This window comes from Canis aureus, chromosome 19 (assembly GCF_053574225.1).
Source record: "Canis aureus isolate CA01 chromosome 19, VMU_Caureus_v.1.0, whole genome shotgun sequence".
Lineage (NCBI taxonomy): Eukaryota > Metazoa > Chordata > Mammalia > Carnivora > Canidae > Canis > Canis aureus.
The window spans coordinates 21,801,946-21,825,000 of record NC_135629.1 but is presented as its reverse complement, the minus strand read 5'-3'; the positions used below and the strand labels follow the sequence as shown (position 1 = coordinate 21,825,000).

Sequence of the window (23,055 nt, the reverse complement as noted above, 5' to 3'; positions counted from 1 at the left end):
TGGACACAGAGCCTGCTTAAGAGTCTCTCTCTCTCCCCCTCTTCTTTTGCCCCTTCACCCTGCTTGCCTGTGCTTACTCTCTCTCTCTGAAAACAAACAAACAGGGATCCCTGGATGGCGAAGCGGTTTAGCGCCTGCCTTTAGCCCAGGGCGCGATCCTGGAGACCCGGGATCAAATCCCACGTCGGGCTCCCGGTGCATGGAGCCTGCTTCTCCCTCTGCCTGTGTCTCTGCCTCTCTCTCACTGTGTGCCTATCATAAACAAATAAAAATAAAAAAAAGAAAGTTCTAAAAACAAACAAAAAACAATAAATAAAATAAAATATGAAGTTGAAAAAAAAAACTCAGGAAGAAGTTCAACAGGTAAAATAATGACAAACAATGGGTGGGTAGGAAAATCTCTTTTTTCATTGTGGCACATAAATAATTTTGGTGGATTCTAACTAGACTGTGGTCTAAGGAGATGTCAGAGAATGTAGGGTGTCAGGACCTAGAATCCTAGAAATTCAGAATGTGAGTAACAGGCAACTTGCCAAAAGAAAATGAGTTCATACCCCAATGTTATCTTCTATAAGAAGGCCACATCCACTTGCTGTGTGAGCTTTCCATTGCATGTGGAAAGAATTCTGTACCTGAGGAAGAGCTATATAGTTCAAAGGGGATTTGGTACTTGGCCAGTGTCAGGATCATCACCCTGAAAGGAATTTCAGGGGATTGTCTAGTCTATCTTAGGTCACATCTGAAAAAGATCATGTGTCCAAAACATTAACTCTTAAGAGGCTGGGTGGCTTAGGAAACTGAGATAACATCTGGGGAATTTGATAGTATTAAGATAAAAGATGTACCACCATTCATTAATAGCATCCAACTAGCTGAATTCACATATTAGCAAATCTTAACAGTTAGAGCAGGGAAGGCAAATAGATTCCACGCCAAGCACTATCAATTAGCAAGAAGCTGGTGCTGCCTTCTGAAGAAAAAGATTCATAGGCCACAGTCAGGCTCACTGAGAAACAGCTCTGTGATCGATTAGCAATGTCTGCTGTGAGCACTGGCAAAGTGAAACAGTTAAGTCCCTTTACCCATCTTCTGGCTATTGCTCTCCAGGATCCCCCAGCTGATGCTCCATGGCATCTTCATGGTAGTAAATAAAAGCTAAAATAAATAAATAGGTTTTCTCTAAGGTAGGAAGCATGTCCGTGTCAATAGATCTGAAAAAGTGGAAAGAAAACAGAGTTCCAAGGAGAAAAATTATTTCAAATTGACATTTAAAAAGGGGGTGGAGCCTCTAATGGGACTCTGAAGGAGAGGGACCCAGGCACAGCCTACCAAAACCAATATGAAGATTATAACATGTGATGTAGCTCCACAGAATGTGCTCCCTCACTGATTCCTGCAGACACCGTGAAGGGCAGGAGAGGGTGAGGGTGGACTTATCTTTGGAATACAACAAGGAAGGCAGTTAGGAAAACTTCTAGAACACATGAAAAAGCGATCAGAAACAGAACCGGAGGCCTTGTTATACCCAAGGGGCTTTCAGTTCAAATCGAACCTCATTCCATGACCGAGAATTTTTGTTCTTTTTCTCAGGGGTTTGTATCCTCAATATACGGCATGACTGCAGTCACTAACTTGGGTGTTGGAGCTGTTCCTGGCCTTTGCTCTTACACAACCATTATGGACCTTGGATGGTACAAGTGCACCATGTCCACCATGTGCAGAATTGCTGCTTCCTGCATGTCCATTTGGAGAGAGGGAGATAGAAGGGCGCCCCTGGTTATAAGAAACTGAGATACCTTTCACATGTATCATAGGTGAAGGGCCAAAAAAAAAAAAAAATGCTGACCATTAAATCGAGAAACTAACAAATCCTTTTGGACAACTAGACTAATGGTTAAGGACAAACACCTCAAACAGTATGCAGTAAAAGGGTACTAACCATTCGTTACATTCCAGCTTCAGATCAAGCCAGCAGACGTCCCCTCCTATATCTGACACCACCTGATAGAATGGACAACCCGGAATGCCACAGACTGCCTTTCCAGAACCTTTCCTCGTAGAAGAACTGACAGCAGTAGCACTGCAGGGTTAGGAGGTAGGGGAGGAAGAGCGGGATTGCTCTTTAAAACCTTAGAGCTGCAAGTCACACTGCCTTATAGAAAGTTTTGCAGTTCCAAGGACATTTCCAGGAACAGCTGTTCCCTTCTGTTCAGAGATGATTTGCTGGTGGGCAAGGGTGGTGCAGGGGTGGAGGCTCTCCTCTCTGAGGTGTCTGCAAAGAAATGTTTCGGCAGATGAGTTGAAGGCTTTTTCTTTCCCAGCTACGCATAGGACAAAAGCTACCATTAACACGATTCCCCTGTGAAGTTCAAAGAGTCGACGATAGGCCAACTAAGGGTAAGATGATTGAAAATGGAAGCAGTGTATGGAAAATTTCAAGCAATAATCATAGCCAGGAGCCAGTGGCCCAGAGATATAAACACCCTGAAAACCAATTGATACTAATGAAGCCGCAGCTTCAAGGCAGACTAGGGCAGAGGGAGGGGTGAGCGTTTTCAGCACTTAACAAGTAAGTGGGCACATTTCGTGCCGGGTACTGATCTTTGCCAGGACCCAGTATTCCTGTGGCCATCTCACATCTAATACCCTGTCCCTTGACTTCTTAAGGACCAAAAAGTAAAGTGGGATAATATCCCACTTGAATGCCTGCTTTTAATGGATGAGGTGACAGCTATAATTTCCATGTGTTCATTCCAGTGAAGGCTTCCATCTATTCTGATGGGGGAAAAAAAATCTTAGAAAAGACCGCATATCACACTTCCCTGGGTTTCTAAGGACTAATATAGATGCTTAGGGGGAAAAAAAAAAACTTGTAGGTGTGTAACACACTTTTCCACAGGGTTGGGGTTATTGACCATTTACAATTAAAATCACATTTCCCCTACATCATCTGTACAATAAATAGAATGTGAAGAACATGTGAATCGTTAATGGACACTGTGAAGTCTCTAGGAAAATCAAAGAATCTTCTTATAAGGCAAACAACAGCTCTGAGCTACCAACACTGAATGTTCACGTCCTGGGTTGAAGCCATATGGATTATTTCTTATTTATCCAGATAGTTAACCAGCTTTCTGAAGGCAGGAAGCCCACCACGCCTAATAAAACAGACACCTAATAAATGTTTGTTGAATAGTGTACATTCATATAATGTCGCCTCTCTTAAAAACACACACACACACAAACAGGGGCATCTGGCTGGTTGGCTCAGTTGGAAGAGCACATGACTCTTGATCTTGGGGTGATGAGTTTGAGCCCCACATTAGGTATAAGGATTACCAAAAAAAAATAAACTTTAAAAACAACAACAACAACAACAACTCCATTTATAGGTAGAGTTTACTTAAGGTTGGGTACACCTGTACTAGGTAAAGATTATCTATCAGGAAAGTCTCAAAGAGACAAATGCATGTGTTTATCTAGCAGAAAGGCTCCAAGAGGAGCCCGTGGCCCTATAATGATCCCATTAGTACTATCTTCTGATGACCTATGCTAATGGAATCATTATAAGAGATGATCCAAGATTTACTTGCATCAAGGATGCTGGCTGGGTATATAAATACTTCCTAAGTTCACGTTTTTCAAACCAAGTGGGGTAGGTGCTAGATTCCCAGCCTGGTTAGAAAGGATAAGGTGTGCAAACAATCAAGGGGATTATTTCCTTAGTGTCTTCCGTGTAGAAATATGTGTTGTCTGGGACTGCATCCCGAAATACTTTCTATGCCTCTACTGTGGGCTACGTCCTCAGTGGAACATGCTGACTGCAGCTCGCTATTCATTTGGGGGATAAATCTTTGGGCCACTCTACTTGGTCTATCAGTCATCATGCACAGTGAGGTGAGACATCCATTCTAGAGTTGTATTGTCTCACAGAAATGTACTGAGGGCCACAAATATAAGCCATATCTATAATTTTAAAATATCTACCAGCCACATTTTTAAAAGCAGAAAGAAATAGGGGAAATTACTTTTATTTTTAAGATTTTATTTATTTGAGAGAGAAAAAAAGCACATGAGCAGGGGGAGGGAGAAGGGCAAGCAGACTTGTTGAATACAGAACATGATGTAGGGCTCAATCCCAAGACACTGAGATCATGACCTGAGCCAAAGCCAGTTGCTTAAGTGACTGAGCCACCCAGGTACCCCAGAAATTACTTTTAAAAATATACTTCCTCTGACTTATTATGTCCCTAATATTTTAATTTCAACATGTAATCAACAAAGTTATTAACAAGTTATCTTACATTCTTCTTTTTCATACTAAGTCACTAAACTCATCCATATACATTAAGTATGTATTTTGTACAAATGGCACATCCTTGATTCAAGCTAGCCACACTTAGAGAGCCCAGTCGCCACATCTGGATGATGGCTCCCATGCGAGCTAGCACAGGCCTAAGAACAGTCCAAGATTCTGGACTGGAAAAGTTCCTAAATGTAAGAGGAAGGGATGCCATCCACACTGCCATCACTTTGCTTGCCTGGATTGGGACTGCTAAGAGAGGAGAGGGACAGTGCTTGGAAAAGAAGCTAGAGTTTCCTTGAAATGTTCCCCCCTTCTCTCTCCACATGTGGCCTGCATCGTGTGTTAACAGTACAAGCCACAAGTCTGTGCACGTCCACGGGGATGCATGGAAACATCTACAGATCCATATATCTATAAATTCTACAGCTGATATTCATTCTGTCACCTGTCAAGATAAAAGTAAAACAGACTTCAATCAAAGGCAAGGAAGAAGCACAGCATTTTCCTCCCCCAAGAAAAAAAGAATTTATCAAAAGTCTAGTTTGGGGGCAGGGGGACGGCGGTGAAGAGACAGTGGCTTCCTGCCAGGAATTTACATCACACTGAAGACTGGGAAATTAGATGTCTCAGTTATTCAGAGCATACATTTAAAGTCTAAATCCCCAAAACAGAAGATAAATATGAAAGCCCTTAAATAACACAGGTACTCAAAAAGTAAGTATCTGAGAAGCACAAAATGTTCTCAAGTGACTGAAAGATTCGCGGGGAGCATGAAGTGGTGATTTTAATTGAGCAAGTGCTTTGGGACAGACAGGTGTGGGTTCGAAGCCCCCTTCAGTCGCTTTCTATCTGTCTAAGCAAGTTATTCAATCTGAGTGGATGCCAATTTCCTTATCGGTAAGCAGGGACAGATAACAGGTACCCTGTCAGGCCTCCATCCTCTAGGACAGTGAAAGATGTCGAGTGCTTAGCAGCTGCTGTTCAAGAAATGTGCGACACACACACACAATGTAGTTATGTAAATATGTTAAATACATACATACGTGTCATATATCTTTTTTTTTGGTATGTGTCATATATCTATGTAGGTACACACAGTATGTAGTAATATAGTGCCTGTGTGTCTGTGGGTCTCCAACAAGCAGGACTGAAGTGCACTGTCCAGGGGTGAGGACTCTAGAGGTTACCTGAAGGAGTACAAGTCTTTTTTTTTTTTTTTTACAAGTCTTGATTCCAGCATAACGTTTGTGTGACCTAGAGCTGCATGTGCATCACAGATGTCATGGCTACACAATGACAAGAACGGTGCCTACCTTGCCTGTTTATTGGGAGGATTCAGTGGCATCGCCCAGGACACCCACTTAGTACATGGCTATTGCTCATGAACCCTGAGTTACTATCACAGGCATTAAGACGATTATCTGGGCTGTAGGGCTTCCAGGGAGGATGGCTCCTGTCCAATTGCAGACTTGACAGTGGCTCCCACACAAGGGAAGGGCCGAAGCAGGAATGGATTGATGGGGTCTACAATCCAAATACTGTCATGCATAGTTAGAGGCCTTAGACTCGAGCATTTCCTTCTGCATTTTCTTTCTTCTTCTTCTTCTTTTTTTTTTTTTTTACGATTTTATTTTCAAGTAATCCTTACAACCCTACATGGGGTTCGAACTCACAATCCCGAGATCAAATTGCGTGCCCCACCCACTAAGCCAGCCAGGCACCCTCCTTATTTTCTTATTTGATGCCCACAAGCCTATAGGAATAAGGACGGTGATTTCAACCAGGAACTATTTCTTGAACACCTATAATGTGCAAGGTGTGATTCCAAGTGTCACAAATTGAGCAGCATTCCTTGCCTTCAGGGAATCTACAGTCCGGTTGCATTTCACCCATTTGTTTATTCACCTTCGCAGAAGGATATAGTGTCACAGTGGGAATATTTGCTCAATTAGTGGCTTAGTCTGAACTGAGAATGTCTAAAGTATGTAGTAAAATAAAAATGTTCTATACGATTACATAAAATTATTTCTCTTCTCCCCTGTCTCCCTCAATGATCTGGAAAACAAAACATTTCCACATTTTTGAAAAACATAATACTGGATAGACATTATGGCCATACACAAAGATTTTTACAAGCTCTTTGGCCCATCTTTGCTTTCCTCTGGCACTTCTGAAATGATACCCAGGGAGACAAAAAGCCCTTTAAGGTAGACACTTTTCGAGAAGTTCAAATTGCTGAATGGCCTGGCATCACGTGAACAGTGCGGCAGTATTTGCTTAATTCAAAAACAGCTGGGAGAGGAGCTGTTTGCCTCCATTAAGATTTCCAAAATCGGGGGCACTTGGCTGGCTCAGTCGGCAGAGCATGAGACTCTTAAACTCAGGATCCTGAGTTCAAGCTCCATGTTGGGCATGGAGCCTATTTAAAAAAAATTTTTTTAATTAAAAAATCAATGTTCCACAGTGAGGCAAAAACTCCCTGCTCTGGTTGTCATTGCTACTAGGCTGAGTAAGCCCGTGTGCACTTTATCCTGGCAACACCAGGAAATCCCTGCCCGCCACAATGTTTAAAAAAAAAAAAAAGAAAAGGCAGCCTCCTGACAGAACCGCTTAGGGGAAGGGATGGAAATCAATTGGCAAAAGTTTGGGTCAAGAGGCAGAAATCTGGGGAACACTTACAAAGGAAGGGCAAGACTTTTAGCTCCAAGAAATGAGGATGGACACAGCCAATTACTCTGCTTTAATATGCTCCCATTTGCCGAGGAAGTAGCCTGCAGGAGAGTCAAGAAGCTTGAACTATTTTTAGGCCCATGACCCTTTTAAAAACACAGAGCTAAATTCGGTCCTCAGTTACACCCACTCAACTCCCACTGGCTTCAGCGGGAGCCACAGGGAGAACCCGCTCACGGATGCAGAAGAGCTTAGTTATGCCTCTGCATTCTTTTTTTTTTTTTTTCAAATGGAATGACAGTTTACTGGCCACGGCTGACTATGGAAAGCCACCCAGCAGGTCTCCTGGCTCCAGGAGGGCAAAGAGGCAGGGTCTTACAGTCCAAGGACATCTCTGCGACACTCCTGGGAAAAACTCGTGTTTATTTGACAATCCAGGCAGAGATGGGGGGGGAGAGAAGAACATCCTTTTGAAAATGGCAGTCTATCTCGGAATTGTTTAAAATTATAATCTCATCTATAAGAGCCCAGATTTGAAGAATTGTATTATGTGGGCTAAATTAAACTTTTGCCTCCAACTAGCATGGGGTAATTACAATAAGGGATCACATGAAGTTCACTGCTGTTGAATGCAACACAATTTGTGACCATCAACTACGGTAAGGTGGGGGGGGGGAGCATCATTTATAAATAATAGGTCCCAAGTCTGACTGGGGGGGGGTGTGAGTGGAGAGCATTTGGCATCTCAAATTACTTTAACTGGGGGCCTTCATGTCCAATGGAAAGGACACTTTGTCCCCCCTCCACCGTCTCTAATCCTCTGTTCTTAAAGGAACACTCAGCAAGATAATGAATCCTTTAAATGTTACATCTTCTGTCGTGCATTATTGTGGTGCAGAAACTCTTCACATCAAACAGTCATCAGGACTATTACAAAGTGGGCTTATAAGAGAGGGGCTGAAAAGGAGCTGTGTGAAAAGAAGTGGAAAATTAAAGCTGAAGCAGTCGAAGAAAGGGCTTAATTTACTGGCATGTACAGTATGCAAATGAGATTACTCTCAGCTTAACTGCATCATTTATGTCCATAATAACGGCATCATCATTACAGGGCTCAAATTAAATTACACCATAATTAGCATATCAAAGTGATTGGTTAAAGTTTAAAACAAATACCCAATTTTGTTAATGAACAGCTGTAATTGTCATGTACACTTCAGTGAAAACTCTCTAAACAAATATATGTTTTAGAAGGGAGGAAGATTTTTTTTTTTAAAGCAGACAGGTCTGTAGCAGAGGTAAATTACCTAAAAAAGAATGACATGGACTATTCTATTAATGTTAATATATGCTGATCATTTTCAGGTAATAAAGCATTCTATCAAAACAAGGCTTCACTTATATTTAGACATCTTCCCTGCTCCTGAGTGTGACAAACCACCAGAACCCTGTCTCTACTTGCCGCAGTGATAACAACGCAGGGGTGACCTGTCTCGAACAAGCAAAGGACATGTTCAATAACATGCTATTACTAAGCCTCCATACTTATTGAAGAGACATCCATGCTCAAATCATGCCGACTCAAAGCTGATTTTCTCCGCATTCCAACCAAAAGACAGAGTGACAGAGCCAGAGAACTTGCGGAATTTATGGGGTAGACCAGAACGCTCCTAAGTTGATGACCTGATAACATGTTAGACAGCCTCCAATTCAGTCTCCCCTCCTGGAACCAGAGCGTACCCATACAGCAGTTCCAAACATGCGGCTGCACCAGGGAAGTTTCTGCTCTTCCATCATTAAAATAAATCAGAAGGCGCAACTAGCTGTTTTGTCAATGTTGGCTGGAGCCAGCATGTACACACGTTTTAGATATGCAAAACCATACATGGGTAATAAGCTTGTTTTCAAACCTTTTTGTTATAATCATTGAATGTCTGAAGAGTTTCTACACAAAAATCAATAATCTCAAGGCTCACATGCAAAAAAAGCTCTCTGCCTCAGATTCTCCCCATTTCCTACCAACGTACCCCATATGTTCTCTGCTATATCTGTGAGGGTAACCATCCACTGTGATATACAGCAAGGCAAGCCAAAATATATTTTTCTCAAAAAGAAAAAAAAAAGCACTTTCAAATATACTTAACAAGCAAATTGAATGTCTTATTAAAATCGTATTATCTAAACAGTGTTCAAAAATTTAAAGAAAGTAGCTTTTCATTTTATTCATCGAGGAATCCATTAAAGCTTAGGCTCTGAAGTAGTATGTAAATTATGTGCCTTTCAAGGTAGAGCTAGGGCAAATTCACTCCATCAACTAATGATGAACCTCATTATGTGCAGGGAGGATTCATAATGAGGAAAGAGCCACCCGCCATTCCATGTTCTAACATAAATCCCTGTAAAATTTGAATATCTCCCCGTCTAATTAAAGGCTACTAATTCCAATCACCCCCTCCATGGCCCCAAAGTAAAAATAAACCTCTTTAAAAGCACAGACTACAGTTATATTTCTAAAGCAGCACTCGAGTCTGTTTGGACTCAGAACCTTCCACTCAGATATGTTTTACGACAAGCATAATTAGCAGCTTTCTAAGATACAAACTTTGAGGCTGTTCAAGCTCATTTTGGTTAAATACATTGGATTTCTATTTTTCAAAGAGCTTCACCTTGACGGGGCTACCGTGCATGCACAGAGATAATCCGCAGCCAAGAAACCAACAGGAATGTGTGAGCATCGTAATAACGTAAAATAAAATTCTTACACTCGAGTTCCATGCTAAAGATGAGATGTTAAGGAAAAGAAAAAAAAAAAAAAAACAAGCACCGTGGCATGAACCCGAGATTACATTTGGACGGGATGTATTCAAATTTGCTTGGGAACGACATACTTGATTCTGGAACAAAACTGCTCACTTTTAATGTGGCTTGAACTAATGAGCAAGTACAGCCCAGTGTGTCTCAAGCCAAAGAACTATTCCCTCTTGTAATCACTGACTTTGATTTTATTTTAACTGAAAACTATAGAATGCAAACCCAACGTTGCCAAACATATTTATTATGATTAATAGCCTGTAATATCCCTCACTAAGGCTTAATTTGCTCTCGTTTTCAATTATGAATCTGCACTACTCTATTCCACTCCCCTTTTCAGGTAGAGATGAATTTCTTGTGGTCTGTACTCTTTGTATTGTATCGCCACCCAGCAAGGCACAATTAGTTAAAAACAGCAAATCTCCACCTTGACTCTCACAGAGCACCAGATTACGCAAAATTAAGAGAACCAAATCAGTGAGAAATAAGTGAAGGTGTCCAGGGAATATAAAGCAATTAGACCAAAGGAAAACGAGAAAGGACATATGCCAGTCACCCACTCACTCACACCTTTACATTAAAATTCAAAAAATAAAAATAAAAATAAAAAAAGGAAAGGAGAAAAAAAGAAAACCCAACCACCTAGATCCTTTATTTAATTTTGATAAACTGAATACAGCATCCAACCAGGAAATCTTATCTGCTGCTGTCAGTTCAAGTGTCCCCAAATGTCTGAACCCCAGTCTGGTAATGCAATGTACACACCACTGTGACATCAAGTGTAGAAGAATTTCAGGAGCTAACGAGTCCATTCTACTAGAGATGCCGCTGCTTTTTAAGTTGCATAAAAATAAACTCCACTCCATAAAAGCTGCCACAGTGCGTGCTCTCTCATCCCTCGGCTCCAGGCGTGATCTCCCCACCCCCCCACCCTGCCTTTTAGGTCAGCCACTCATGCATTAGGAAGACATCCCTCCCAAAATAACTTGGCCCTCCCCCGAAGCACAGAGTTGAGCAGCCTACCTTTGTTCTGGAGTTGCAGATAATAACAGGCAAGCCTCAAGACCATGAGGATTTGGAAAAGATCAGGAGAGTTGAAGGAAAAAAAAGAAGAAGAAGAAAAAAAAAAAAAAGAAAAAGAAATACTGCAAGTAGAGAAGAATTGGAAGAAACAAGAGGAAAAGCCTTCTAATGAACTGTAGTGGCTGCCACAGGATCGGGGTGTCTTCACCAGTGTTTACACCAGTGAGTACACCTCTGTTCCATCTCATCCACAACTGGTGGCATTTTTCCCCCCCGAATCCATGCATGACAATTAAAAGCAACTGCACCTCTCCGTTTGGGAGGGGGAACCACAAAAGACCTCTGCAATATTTCTTTACAATGTCTATATCACTGATGAGCATTAGTTTGAGTGACAAAGGTCCCGGGCTAAATCAACATTCTTACCTTAATGTTCCTAGTAAAAGGCTCCAGGAAACATAACTCATGAGACATGTATGCAAAGATACGTCTCAAGGAATTAATCCAGAGCCCTCAGCTGAAGTGGGGGGAAAAATTTTTTTTAAAAAGGAAAAAAGAAAAAAGAAAAAGCAATGGCTTATTTCCAAACAAACGCAGCTCAGCTCGGGCAGCGATGGCATAAGAACAGGTTTGCATATACAGAGCTCAGTGGCAGAAGCGAGAGTTCTGTAGGATTTATTTGACACTTATTTTCCGGGAAGCCTTTTGTGGAGTTGTACCGTTTGTTTCTTATTGTCTGAGAGGCAGTTAGGAGCTTTCTCCCGGAGGGGGCCTCTCAACCCCTGGGCTTGGCCGCCTCTGACAGGGAGGTAACCATATTAGGATGTGTATGGTAAAGTAAACAATAACATAGTTGCAATGAAATGGAATTTTTTTTTCCAAGCTAATGGTGTTGGGGTCAGTCTGTCTTTTTAGCCATTCCCACTAATTTTGTTTCCTAGTTCAAACAGGCCCTCCTCCTCCTCCTCTTTTTTTTTTTTAAGTGTTAGCTGTTTCCAAATATCTGACTGTAAATTTGCTGAGAATGTTTGCAATGTAAGAAAAAGCTTTTAACATCCAAATAAAGATCTTGCCAGTTTAATCATTAAAGGGGATGTGAATTTTCAAACCCTTGCAAAGATCCAACTCTCCCCTACTTTCTCCCCCTCCCCACCGCCACCTCAATCTCTCCCTGAAGGTTAAAATTACTTGGTCATTCAAAAGTACCTTCTAAATAAATCAGATTTTTAAAGAAAGAGACGGTTACCTTCATAAAAATTCCACATTCACATACTGTGTCACAGAGTGAAGAGTCTTAACCGTTCATGCGCCTGAAAATTTATTACCTGAAATTTCTAGGATGGTTACTTTTACATGATAAAGCTCTTTCCCACCTCCTCCAACCCCCCCCCCCACAAAAAGAAAGAAGAAAGAAAGAAAGAAAGAAAGAAAGAAAGAAAGAAAGAAAGAAAGAAAGAAAGAAAAGAAAAGAAAAGAAAGTAAGCATAAAATACTGTTGTCAAGTCAGCCTCTAGAAATTAGCCAACCAAACAAAAAAATATCAGGAATGAGTTCTCAAGATGTTACATATTTAGGAAAAGTTCTGCAGGTCCAAAGACAACAATCAAAAGTAAGGCTGCCTTCTGGCCACTGTGGCTCAGTAGGAGATTCCCGCCCAGGGATGCAGGGAAACATCCCCATTCAAGGTCAGGGCTGGCAGAGGCGGACAGCAGTGGGGATGAGGACCACCGAGAGCCCGCGTGCAGGGAGCCTGGCCGCTGGGAGCCAGCCGGGGGCTGGGGTGGAGCGTGCTTCCTCGTCCCCTAGGTGAGAGCCGGGGCTGCTCCTGCAAGCACTTTCCCTGAGAGATCTGCTCACAGGAGGGTGTTTAAGTAGTGGCCAGTCCTCAGTGTGCAAGGAAAGGAGGAGAGGCACAGCACCACTGCCTGCAACCCTGCAACCCTCACCTCCACCCCCGCACCGGGCATCAGAGAGGCAAAACACACGGCCTGAGCGAAAGGGCACGGGCAGGGAAGAAATGATACATGCAATTATGAATGAAGCCAGGCTGACTGAGGAAATAAAACACACGTGGCCTTGGTGAAACTTCCACAGCTGTGAAACTAAGAGCGCCTCCCTGCCTGGAACCCCTGGGCGGGCCTCTAAACTGCCTTGGTTCTTATCAGATCCCTATCACACAGAAACCTAAAACCCCTGCAACTCATGTTTTATTAAAACATGTTTAGCATTCTTCTTAAAGATAGGTTTTAACCCCAAATACCCATGAAATTAAATCTCCTATGCCACTTATCTGCACTGCCGGGCAAAAAAACTAAAGTTGAGCTAAACAGAGAGATAGCAAAATCAATAAATCACACGAAACAAGTAGCAGTTCAAAAGTTCAAAGATATGATGGCCAGTTCAGCGCGTCTTAGCGCTCACCCAATAATAACGGGTCTCCGTCACTCCTCACAGTATAGACAATTTCATGGCATCATTTTCATTAGCCTGTCTCATGGAAAATTGCTAGCTATTTATGTATACGCTAAAATAAATTAGCCATTTCATCGAGCAGTGTGATTCTTATAAAATACATTAACACAATACTCGATTTTCCAGTTGGAGTAAATAAATAAATCAATAAATTCAATACAGGGTGATTCTTTTATTGTGGCGCTATAGCTCTCAGCATAAGTGTTTTTATTGGGTTTATTTGTTTCAATAAAAATTGAAATGGGCCAGTGATCTCAGCGCTAGCATCTTAAAAAAAAAAAAAAATCTATCCAATATTTGGGAAAGTACTGCGCAGAACACTCCAACTTAGAATTGTATTCAAAAATCATCTTCATGATAATTATTACTCCACAACCCAATTTTGATGGGGAATTTCACAAAGGGACACAGGTACTTCTGTCAGGTGTCTGACTCCTGGCATTTCGGTGCCAGAGACCAGAGTCTAGGGGTGAGGCTTCTGAGGGACAGCATCCCCTCACTGAGCGGCGACCTCATGCCTCAGACGCGCCTCTTCCCTGGACAGGGAGGAACGACAGTGGGACGAGTGCCAGATGGCCTCTTCTGTCACACCTTACGGAACGCCATTGATTGTGGCTCAGAGAAGGCCATTTACTCCAACCTCTGGGGGAAAGACCAGGGTATCAAGATCGCAAGAAAGAAGAGAGAGGTGTGCTGATGCTGTAAATAAACTCAGGCCAAAGGCCTGCTAGCAACTCTGGAGGCACAAGGGAGACACCAGCAAGTGAGAGATTTTTCCTGGGTCGCCAGAGCAAGTGTAATCAAAGGAGAACAGGGGAATGGATATCTGTTGTTTATGCCTGCCCAACACCCAAGCTCCTCTTCCTCTGATAACACCAGCCATATTTTTCTTTGGGGAATGGGCATTTCAAAATGCCAAAGTCCGGGGATACATCTCTCAGCTCCTGAGGGTGGAGCCATCACTCAGGTCTGACCAATCACTGAGGTCCACTCTACTGGCCGCCCTGATTGGCTGATGGATAGACATGTCCCAAGTCAGAATTGAGAGAGACACTGTCCTTTTGCTGGGCTTTTGAAAGCTTTGAGAACACGGACTGCCTTTGGCCCCACAAAAAAGAAAGTGGCCAGGACACAGAAGTCAGAGTGAGTCCAAGAGCTGGAGAGATTCCTAACAGTTCCCATAGAAGACAATCCTACTCCTGGACTTTTCCATTATATAAGCAAAGGAACTTCCCTTAAGTGCTTAGCCAGCTCATTGGTGCAGCGTTATTTGTAACCAAGAGGTACAGTCCCGGAAGTCAAACTGAATAAACATTCTATTCTATATGTAGTTCTTCAACTCTGCAATGTATATTAGCTCTGATGAGAAAGCAAACCAAATAAAAACACACAAATCAACAAACTCCCACAGCTAATACTCAAAATCTGTAGATTTCACATATGCTATGTAACCTGATCATCCGCCATGTTCTCTGCTACCAACGGAAAGAAAGAGCTAGAAGAGTGAGTCAGGACCCACAGTCAAGAACTCAAGATGATCTCAAAGCAAAGTAAACTAGAGACCTAAAATAAATCCAGTGTGAAGTCTAATACGGACTATAACTCTCTTCTCTAGGACCCTGGTGGCGGTGGTTCAGGTCAGGGATGGACCAACCCATTCGTTTAGGTAAAAAGCCGATTAGTAGCCTGTTTTTAGCCACAGAGCAGGTAAGTGGTAGAGCCTCAAATGCCTGGTGGCTATTCCATTGGACAGTGGAGGTTGTCCACAGAAAGCCCAATTGGGCAGTGTTTCAATAGATGTGTAATTCTCATCCAGGAGGTATTCTGTCAACCACAGAATATTTGGCAAGATCTGGAGACATTTTTAACTTTCACAACTAGAGGGGTGGTGATGCTAACTGGGAGTACTTGTAAACACCCTACCATGCACAAGACAGTTCCCACAGTGAAGAATTACTGGCTCAACATGTCAGTAAGTGCTGAGGTTGAGAAAGTCTACCCTCCCAGGTGGGTGGCCCCTGATGATCTGTAGCTCCTCAGCTAGAGTCTTTTTTTTTTTTTTTTTAAGATTTTATTTATGTATTCATGAGAGACACACAGAGAGAGTCAGAGACATAAGGCAAAGGGAGAAGCAGGCTCCCCTATGAGGAGCTTGAGGCAGAACTTGATCCCAGGACCCCAGGGACCACAACCTGAACCGAAGGCAGACACTCAACCACTGAGACACCTAGGTGTCCCTTAGCTTAGAGTTTTAAAGTGACTTGACTTCTAAGACCAAGATTGCAGGTAGCCTGTGTGTGGATATAATACTGATGTGGAGTAGGGTTAAAGTCTGAGGCTAAGTCTAGAAAAGAGTTGCCCCAAGTTCCATAGTCCTAATTATAGGCAGGGAAGGACCCAAAGAGCTCCCTTGGGAGCCCAGTTGACATTAATGTAGCTGAGCTGAGAGAACTAAGGGGGCCATGCTATTGGTTGTCCTCTTTCCTCAGCTTTCTCCTTCCTCACTATCCCTCTTCCTACAAACTACGTGGAGCCAACCATCTAAATCATGTCTTAGATGGGATGGAATGACATTCTTCCCAATCAAGGGATGAATGTCATCACCCTAGGCCTGCATCATTAGCCAGGAGATCAGAGTGAGCAACCTGGGCTCCCAATGACCACCATTCTTGGCAGCAGGTAGATACCATTATAATGTACCAGCAATCAGGTGTTTCATTCCGACCTGGGTTCAGATCTAGGCTCTCCAACTTGAGGCTACTGAGCACTTGAAACATGGCTAGTGCACTAGGGAACTACATTCTTAAATTTATGTAATTTTAATTAATTTAAATTTAAATAGCCACACACATCTAAGGGCTACTATATCTTGGACTGTGTGCAGTTTTAGAAGTGTGGCAAATTCTCCATATTCATGAGAATCCGATCCTCAGCAGATGGATATTTGGTTCCCAGTTTGAGATTCTATATATTAATTAAAATTTGTATTTTATTCTCAGTGGAAATGGTTTTGGTCATGACTTTTAAAAAAACCCATTCTTTTTCTAAATCTAATTTTTCCAATAATTTTCATCTAATTTTTCTATGAATTCTAATCACAGCTTTGTGCAGAATTGTACACTTAATATTTAGTTGAGAAGTTTGAGCAAGAGATATATACTTGTGGATTAAAACCAAGTGCATTCTAGAAGAAGCCAGTAGCAAGGTAATCTTTTTCACTGTTTGGAAAACATTCTTAGTACTCTTTAGGACACATTGCCTGTAAACTGGGTCTTCAGGGACATTAGCTCTCCTGGAGGAAGTCCTCTGCTCTACCAGTTCAAATCACTCAAGCCACTTAGAACAAGAATGACATTATGGAGGATTTCTTACCCAGTAAGATCTCTCTACTCTGTTTCTCCCCTGAAAACTCCAAACTACACACATTCAGGTGGAACTTTTCCCTGTCGCACAAAGTGTGATGAATTTTTCAGCTTAGGGAGAAAGATTAGTACTAATGTAACAAAGTGACTGTAAAAACAGCCACATGACATTATAAATACATCACAGCTGTCAGGATGTTTCTTTCACAATGGGTAAATACAGAAGCAAAGAACATTTTCGGGGTGAGGGACAGTAGTCATACCCAACACCATGTGCAGAGTGTAAAACATCCAGACTATGGCTTTGAGCAGGAAGCTGAGCCATCTACAAAGTATTTCTTGGGTGATATACAGAGAGCTGGAGATGGGATAAAGCCTAATGATGAATAAAATAAACAAAGTGTTAGACTTACTCATCCTCTCTGGATACCAAGAAATTTCAGCTTCAGCTATAATGTGGGAATCCAAAACTGCCTTGTCATTCTAAACAGTATCAAAAATTAAAACAAAAACAAAAACAAAAACAAAACAAAAAAACACTCAAAATAAGAACTTCATAACCCTTTGCCAGGCACAATCTAGATTTTTGTGTTGGTCTTAGCTAGTCAAGTAGGAAACTTTATTCCATATGTAGACAGTGCTGGATGGCTATTCAAGAGCCATTCCCAACTCCTTCACTCCCCACTCCTACTCCTCAAGCCGGGGTGGGGGACGGGGGGAGGCATTGTCCCCTATCCAACTTTCTCTGCAATTAGGGACAGACATTAAATGAAGTTCTAGGCAAAAGATACAAGGAGCATAAAGATATTTTTCCTCCTTGACTGGAGGAAAGTCACACAAAAATATCTTTCTCTTGCTCTTTCTGCCTTGCCCTCTTCTCCCATTTTGTGCCTTTGAAAGCAACTATGTAGGCAGAAAATGCCTGGAGCTGTAGCAGCCATCTTGTGGCCATGAGGAAAAAGCTAAAAGAATGAGAGATCAACCAACTCAGCAGTCAGATACTATTCAGGTGCTGAACCAGTCTTGAAACTCCCTACCTTTAGACTTCTGGGCAAGTAAATGATAAATATCCTTATGTTTTCAGCCACTGTTAATGAGGTTTTCTGTTATTAACAGGTGAACACATGTTAATTGATAGATCCTAAATCCTAGAGAAAAATCACCTCCTACAGGGGAACTTGACTAATCAAAGTGTAATTAGCCAATTCTCCTGGTATCTAAGATGGTTCCCTTGTCACTTGAGAGCTTATCACTGAAGAAAATCTTCTTAGTCTTTAGAGGCTCCCTGAAGAAAACCACCACCACTTCATACCTACTGTGTGCCAATTCTCTACAAGGATTTTGCTAAAATAAAAGCGTACACTACGTCCTCCAGTCTTCCAACAACTCTATGGGGTAGGTATAATAATTATTCAAAATTTTGAGGAGAAGAAACAGAAGCAGAGAGAGGTAAAACAGAATGCTCCAGGCCAACAGCTGTTACAGAAAACCTGGTCGCATTGTACGAAAATGGTTACGTGCATAGCCCCAGCTACAAAACATGGACAACTGCAACCAAGTGATAAACATTTCTTGTTCTAAGACAGCATGAAAGAAGCCTGGGCTCAGATCACAGGACCCACAGTCACATGAATTGTGCCTGCGGTGTAGTCACTGCAGTGGTGGCTGGAAAAAGGATTCTTTGGCTCATCCTGCAAGAGCTGTGGATGCTCTCTGAGAGCTGACAGCAAGCAGCAGGGACCCTGAAATCACCATCACAAACAGGCACAAGTGTCACTTCAGTGTTGCCTGTTGCATGCAACCTGGATGGAATGGGGCAAGGCCTGTAAAACATCATACTTGCTGGTTCCCCCAGCATTTTCACACCAAAGGAACAAAAGAGGTACAAATAAGCTTTCAGGAAAGTTATAAAGAAGGTCATGTAGGCTAGAAAAAAAAAAAACAAAAAAAACTTGGAAATACTGGAAGGCAAGTTAGCAGAGTGGATATGAGTAGCATATATGCCGGTGTGAGCAGGAGGGCACAGCAGGGCGGCATGCAGCTTGGGGTAGTTAAGAACCATCAGCCAGACTGGCTTTATACTTACTAGCTGTGTGACCTTAAGTAACTATCTTGACTTTTCTGAGCCTCAGGTTTCCTCTCCATACAAGAGAAGTAGGTAAACTTTTGGGTTGTGGGGAAAATCAAATAAAATGATACAGGTCAAAGTTCTCACCTAAGTGCAAAATAAGTGCGTTAATAATCACTGATTGTTAACGATCCTCTCTCCTCATCAGTACTGAATGATAAGGAACTGCAAAATTACCATAAAGCACCTACCACAGCACACAGTATGCACTAGGTGCTCAATAAATGCTCATTCCTTTGTCTTTCCATCTCTCTTCCCTCCACAAACAATTCAAAGATTTAATTTTGATGTGACGTGCCTATTGCCATTTTGAAAAACATTAATGAATTTATCACATTAAAATGGTTCTGGGTTTGATAATATGGTAAATTCAAAGACCAACAAAGTATCTAGGGCCACATGGTTCCACGATAAATATGACAAATAAAAAAGACAATGCCGTGCAATTAAATAGATATGAATTAACATATTTTCAAATATTACACACATAAGGATATTCCTTCTATTTACTAAACTCTGTGTGCTGAGGAGTTAATTTTAATTTTTAAAATGTTTTTTAACAGTTCAAATTTTCTGCTATAAAAGTGTACTGCTTTAGAATTTGGAGGAAGACATTGCTTTTCATAAGATAAAAGATAAGAATGATCCAACTTCTACCCTCTTGAATTAGTTTTCTAACAGCTGCTAATTTGTCAGGCACATGAATGGCAACAAATCTATAAGACATAAATAATTTTCTAAACATTTAACTAACCTAACCTCTATGCCCTTAATAAGTTACCGTTCACTATTTTTCTTCCTCCCTAAAACTTCCTCTTCTCACCAGGAATAAACTTGTCCCCCAGTTTCAACTCTACGTTTCTCTTTCCAAAAATATCTCAGGGGACATCTTCAACCCCCTCTCCCCACCACTCATGGTGTGACTAAAACGTACAGATGGATTGGGAACACAAAAATAAATAACTTCTTAAGAGTCATGACCACTGGGTTGGCCTCATTCATGGAGGTTTCGTGGACTGGCGTTTTGCTAAAAGTTTTTCCTTTTTGGTTGACTGGCTTCATAGAGCCCTGTGAATGCCAGGACTTATGATAAGCAACGACACACTTAACTGTTACATATTAATGTTCATGATAATGCAATCTTTCATTTGGGTGATTTAAAAGTCCCTCTAGTCCGACTTACAGTTAGATATACACTGAATGCTTCATCAATCACAACCATTTTTATTCTCAATCTTGTGCAAAATACTAGAGAAGGTGAATTTCAACTACATACTGAAGAGGGCTTTCCTATGAGCCCTCAGAAATTTCTCTCTTGTCATTTACAACTGGATTCCCAGAGTTCCTGCCGAAGCAATCTGTTCACCTGCACCTTTCACGACAGCAGATCTTATCTACAGAGTAAAAGGAAATCCACGTTCATCTCTCTTCTATAGGGTCAAATCTTCCTCTTCTTACAGAGAGAGGAAAGCATGTCTCAGTTATGAAGTAGAGAAAATGACTGGCATCTCAACATCTGAAACATCTATAAGCGAGCAGTCTGGGAAGGTCAGGATGATTTGAACTTAACATAAAGCAAGATTTAGAACTAACTTGCACCAAGAACCATTGAGCCCACCACTGTCAAGCAATAAGCAGTAATCACAGCAACCTCTCATAAATGCACTTGAAAGAAACTACACCTCCTTTCCATTCATGTAAGGGCTTGTCATAGTTTCAGGGCCAAAACCTTCCCACAACTGACCTTGGACCTATAGACCATAAGACGAATTAAAATGGAGGCAGGGATCAAATCAGTCACCGTGCAACTTGGCTTGATCCCACAAAAACTCCAATTACCCTCTAAGCTAGAAATCCAAGACTTTTATTAGGTACCAACACAGTAGCCCCTTACTCATCCTACACTGCCCTCAGATGCAACACACAAATCAATGCAACTACTAACACATAAAAATCTGTCCCCCAAAATGCTCAGTTTGGGGTACAGAAAATGAAGGCTATCCCTCTAAAATTCTTTTTCTTTTAATACAACCCAACATACACTCAGTATTTATATTTTGATTTTATGACCTTTCTTCACTTTTATCCTCTTAAATTCTCCCATCTTAACAATCTCCTTTTAGGCTAATAAATTTATGTTTTTATTCCTAGGTCGTTTATAGGTTGATCTCTTGAGGCAAAGAAACATTGAATTATTGGAATTCAGTATAGAGATGCTTCCAGGGTAAAGGTTCTCTGTTTATTAGCAGAAGAAATGCATTCAACTAATTTGACTTGTAAGTCTGATAAAATCTCCCTGGAAAAAACTGATTCTATTATGATGAATAATCCTTTGAGGTGAAAAATGAGAAATATACACACTGGGTTTTATTATATATTAATTCTAACAGGGACTGAAACGAAACTCAAGTAAGCCATCTTTTAGATGTTGGAAAATGGCAAACTTCCCTGCAAACTACATGCAAGAAGTAATTAAAGTAAATGAACATGAAATTAAAACAGCACCCCCATAAAGTAGGATATAAAAGTCAAGATTATTAGAAAAAAAATTGTCTTCCTCCTCTATATTAATCTCATGAATTGTGCGTTTACTCTATTTCTCTTTTATTATTTGATGATGGGTTTTTAGAGCTTGGGTTTTATGAGGACTTGCTGGAGGAAGGTCTTCAGTAGGAAGCTGACTACAGGTCTGGATATGTGTCATTACATCTTTCCCAATGACTTAACCACTAGATGAAGCCATACAGGGTAGAGGTGGGCTTGTCAGGCTCACCATGATGCAAAGCTGGAAGGTTCCCTGATACCACTGATGAACAAATCCAGATCCTCATCAGAAGGGAGATTTAAAGCTACAGTAGATGGGACTTTATTTATAGAGAAAAACTGTGCACCTCTCTTCAATAAACTCTACTATTCATGTAAAATTCAGGGACAGCTGGTATTTGTTGCATTTTGGGGGCTATCCAGAATCCATTCTTAGTTCAATTTCTTTTTGGGGAATCACCACCCTCTCTCACTGTTCCAAGCAGGGTGGGAATCCTCAAAGTCCCCTGCCCTCTCATAGCCATCAGGTAGCTACATGATGCCAACTAGGCCCATCGGATTTGTTTAGGCAGACTGATGTGAAGACAGAGAAACACGCAGGGAGCACTGGTTTCAGCAGTGACAGTGGTGAGCTGGTCAAGTCATTCCAGCTCCCTGGATGCTGGAATTGTCCTAGCCTTCCTCAAATTTCAGTTCATTCTGAAAGCTGGCTATTCCTCCAATAAACTCTTTTAGGTTGGCCAGAGGTAATCTCTGTTGCTTGCAACCAAAGAATCAACCAGTATGATGGGAAGAGCCCTGCTTGACACTGGCTCACAGGAAGAGAGTGAGCTCACAAAAGCCATGCTCATTATAATTCACCATATGTGATACTGTGCTCCTAGGTTCTATCTGGCTGCTCCTAAATTCAACATCAAATTCCAGCCAACAGTCATTAAAGTCATTAAAGACCAGTATCCAAATCTGCAAACCAGGAAACTTCTTTCCTATTTTTTGCAGCCCAGTGTTACAGATAACGAAAAACTTATAGAATGGGCACAAAGAGGAGGTGAGTGACAGAGGAAGTTTGCAGGATGTGGAAAAATGAATACTATTTTGTTGAAGGCCTGATGGAAAAAATGAAGAAATGGAGAAATCTAGCCCCATGAGCATTTCCTGAAGGGATGTAGATTTTTAACCTGGATGTCTGGGAACCGTAGCAACCATTAGGACATATTCCTTAGGTACCATGGTGACAATCACAAGGACTTCACAATCAGGCAGCCCTGAGTGAACATGTCGGTCCTTCCTTTTAGCAGCTGGAGTAAGTTTTATCATCTTTCTGCACTTCAGTTTTCTCATCTGTAAAATGGATAGTAATCACACCTATAACTCATAAGCTAGTTGGCAGGAGCAAATGTGATAATAAACAGGCAAGAGCTAGCTGTCCTGACGCACAGCAGGCCCTCAACAAAATGGTATTATAACTATGCTTCATAACATCCATGGAGCACCTATCTACCTAGTATGCTCTGGGGCATACAAAAATCAGTTACCTAGGTTCTTACCTTTAGGCAAGAGTGCAGCTTTCAAATCTGAACAGAACACACTAAAATACAGAGCAGACCTGAACAAAGGTTATAATGAAATACAAACATACACTTGTGGGAGTCCAGACAAAGGAGTGAGTCACACAGGCTGGGTTAAGTTGAAAGGCTCCATAGAGGTGATATCCGAGCCAAGCCTTGAAGGATGAGTAGGAC

At 41.6% G+C, this 23,055-nt stretch overlaps 1 protein-coding gene and 1 long non-coding RNA gene across 6 annotated transcripts in view; one reads left to right on the top strand and one right to left on the bottom strand.

The window, feature by feature from the left end:
• Positions 1–23,055, bottom strand: part of FOXP1 (forkhead box P1) — a 375,887-nt gene that overhangs the window by 263,205 nt on the left and 89,627 nt on the right. The gene's annotated exons all lie outside the window — the stretch shown is intronic.
• LOC144289739 (uncharacterized) lies at positions 7,211–9,841 on the top strand. The gene is made up of 2 exons (XR_013357670.1): positions 7,211–7,635; positions 8,339–9,841. It is a non-coding gene; the product is annotated as an uncharacterized LOC144289739 (long non-coding RNA).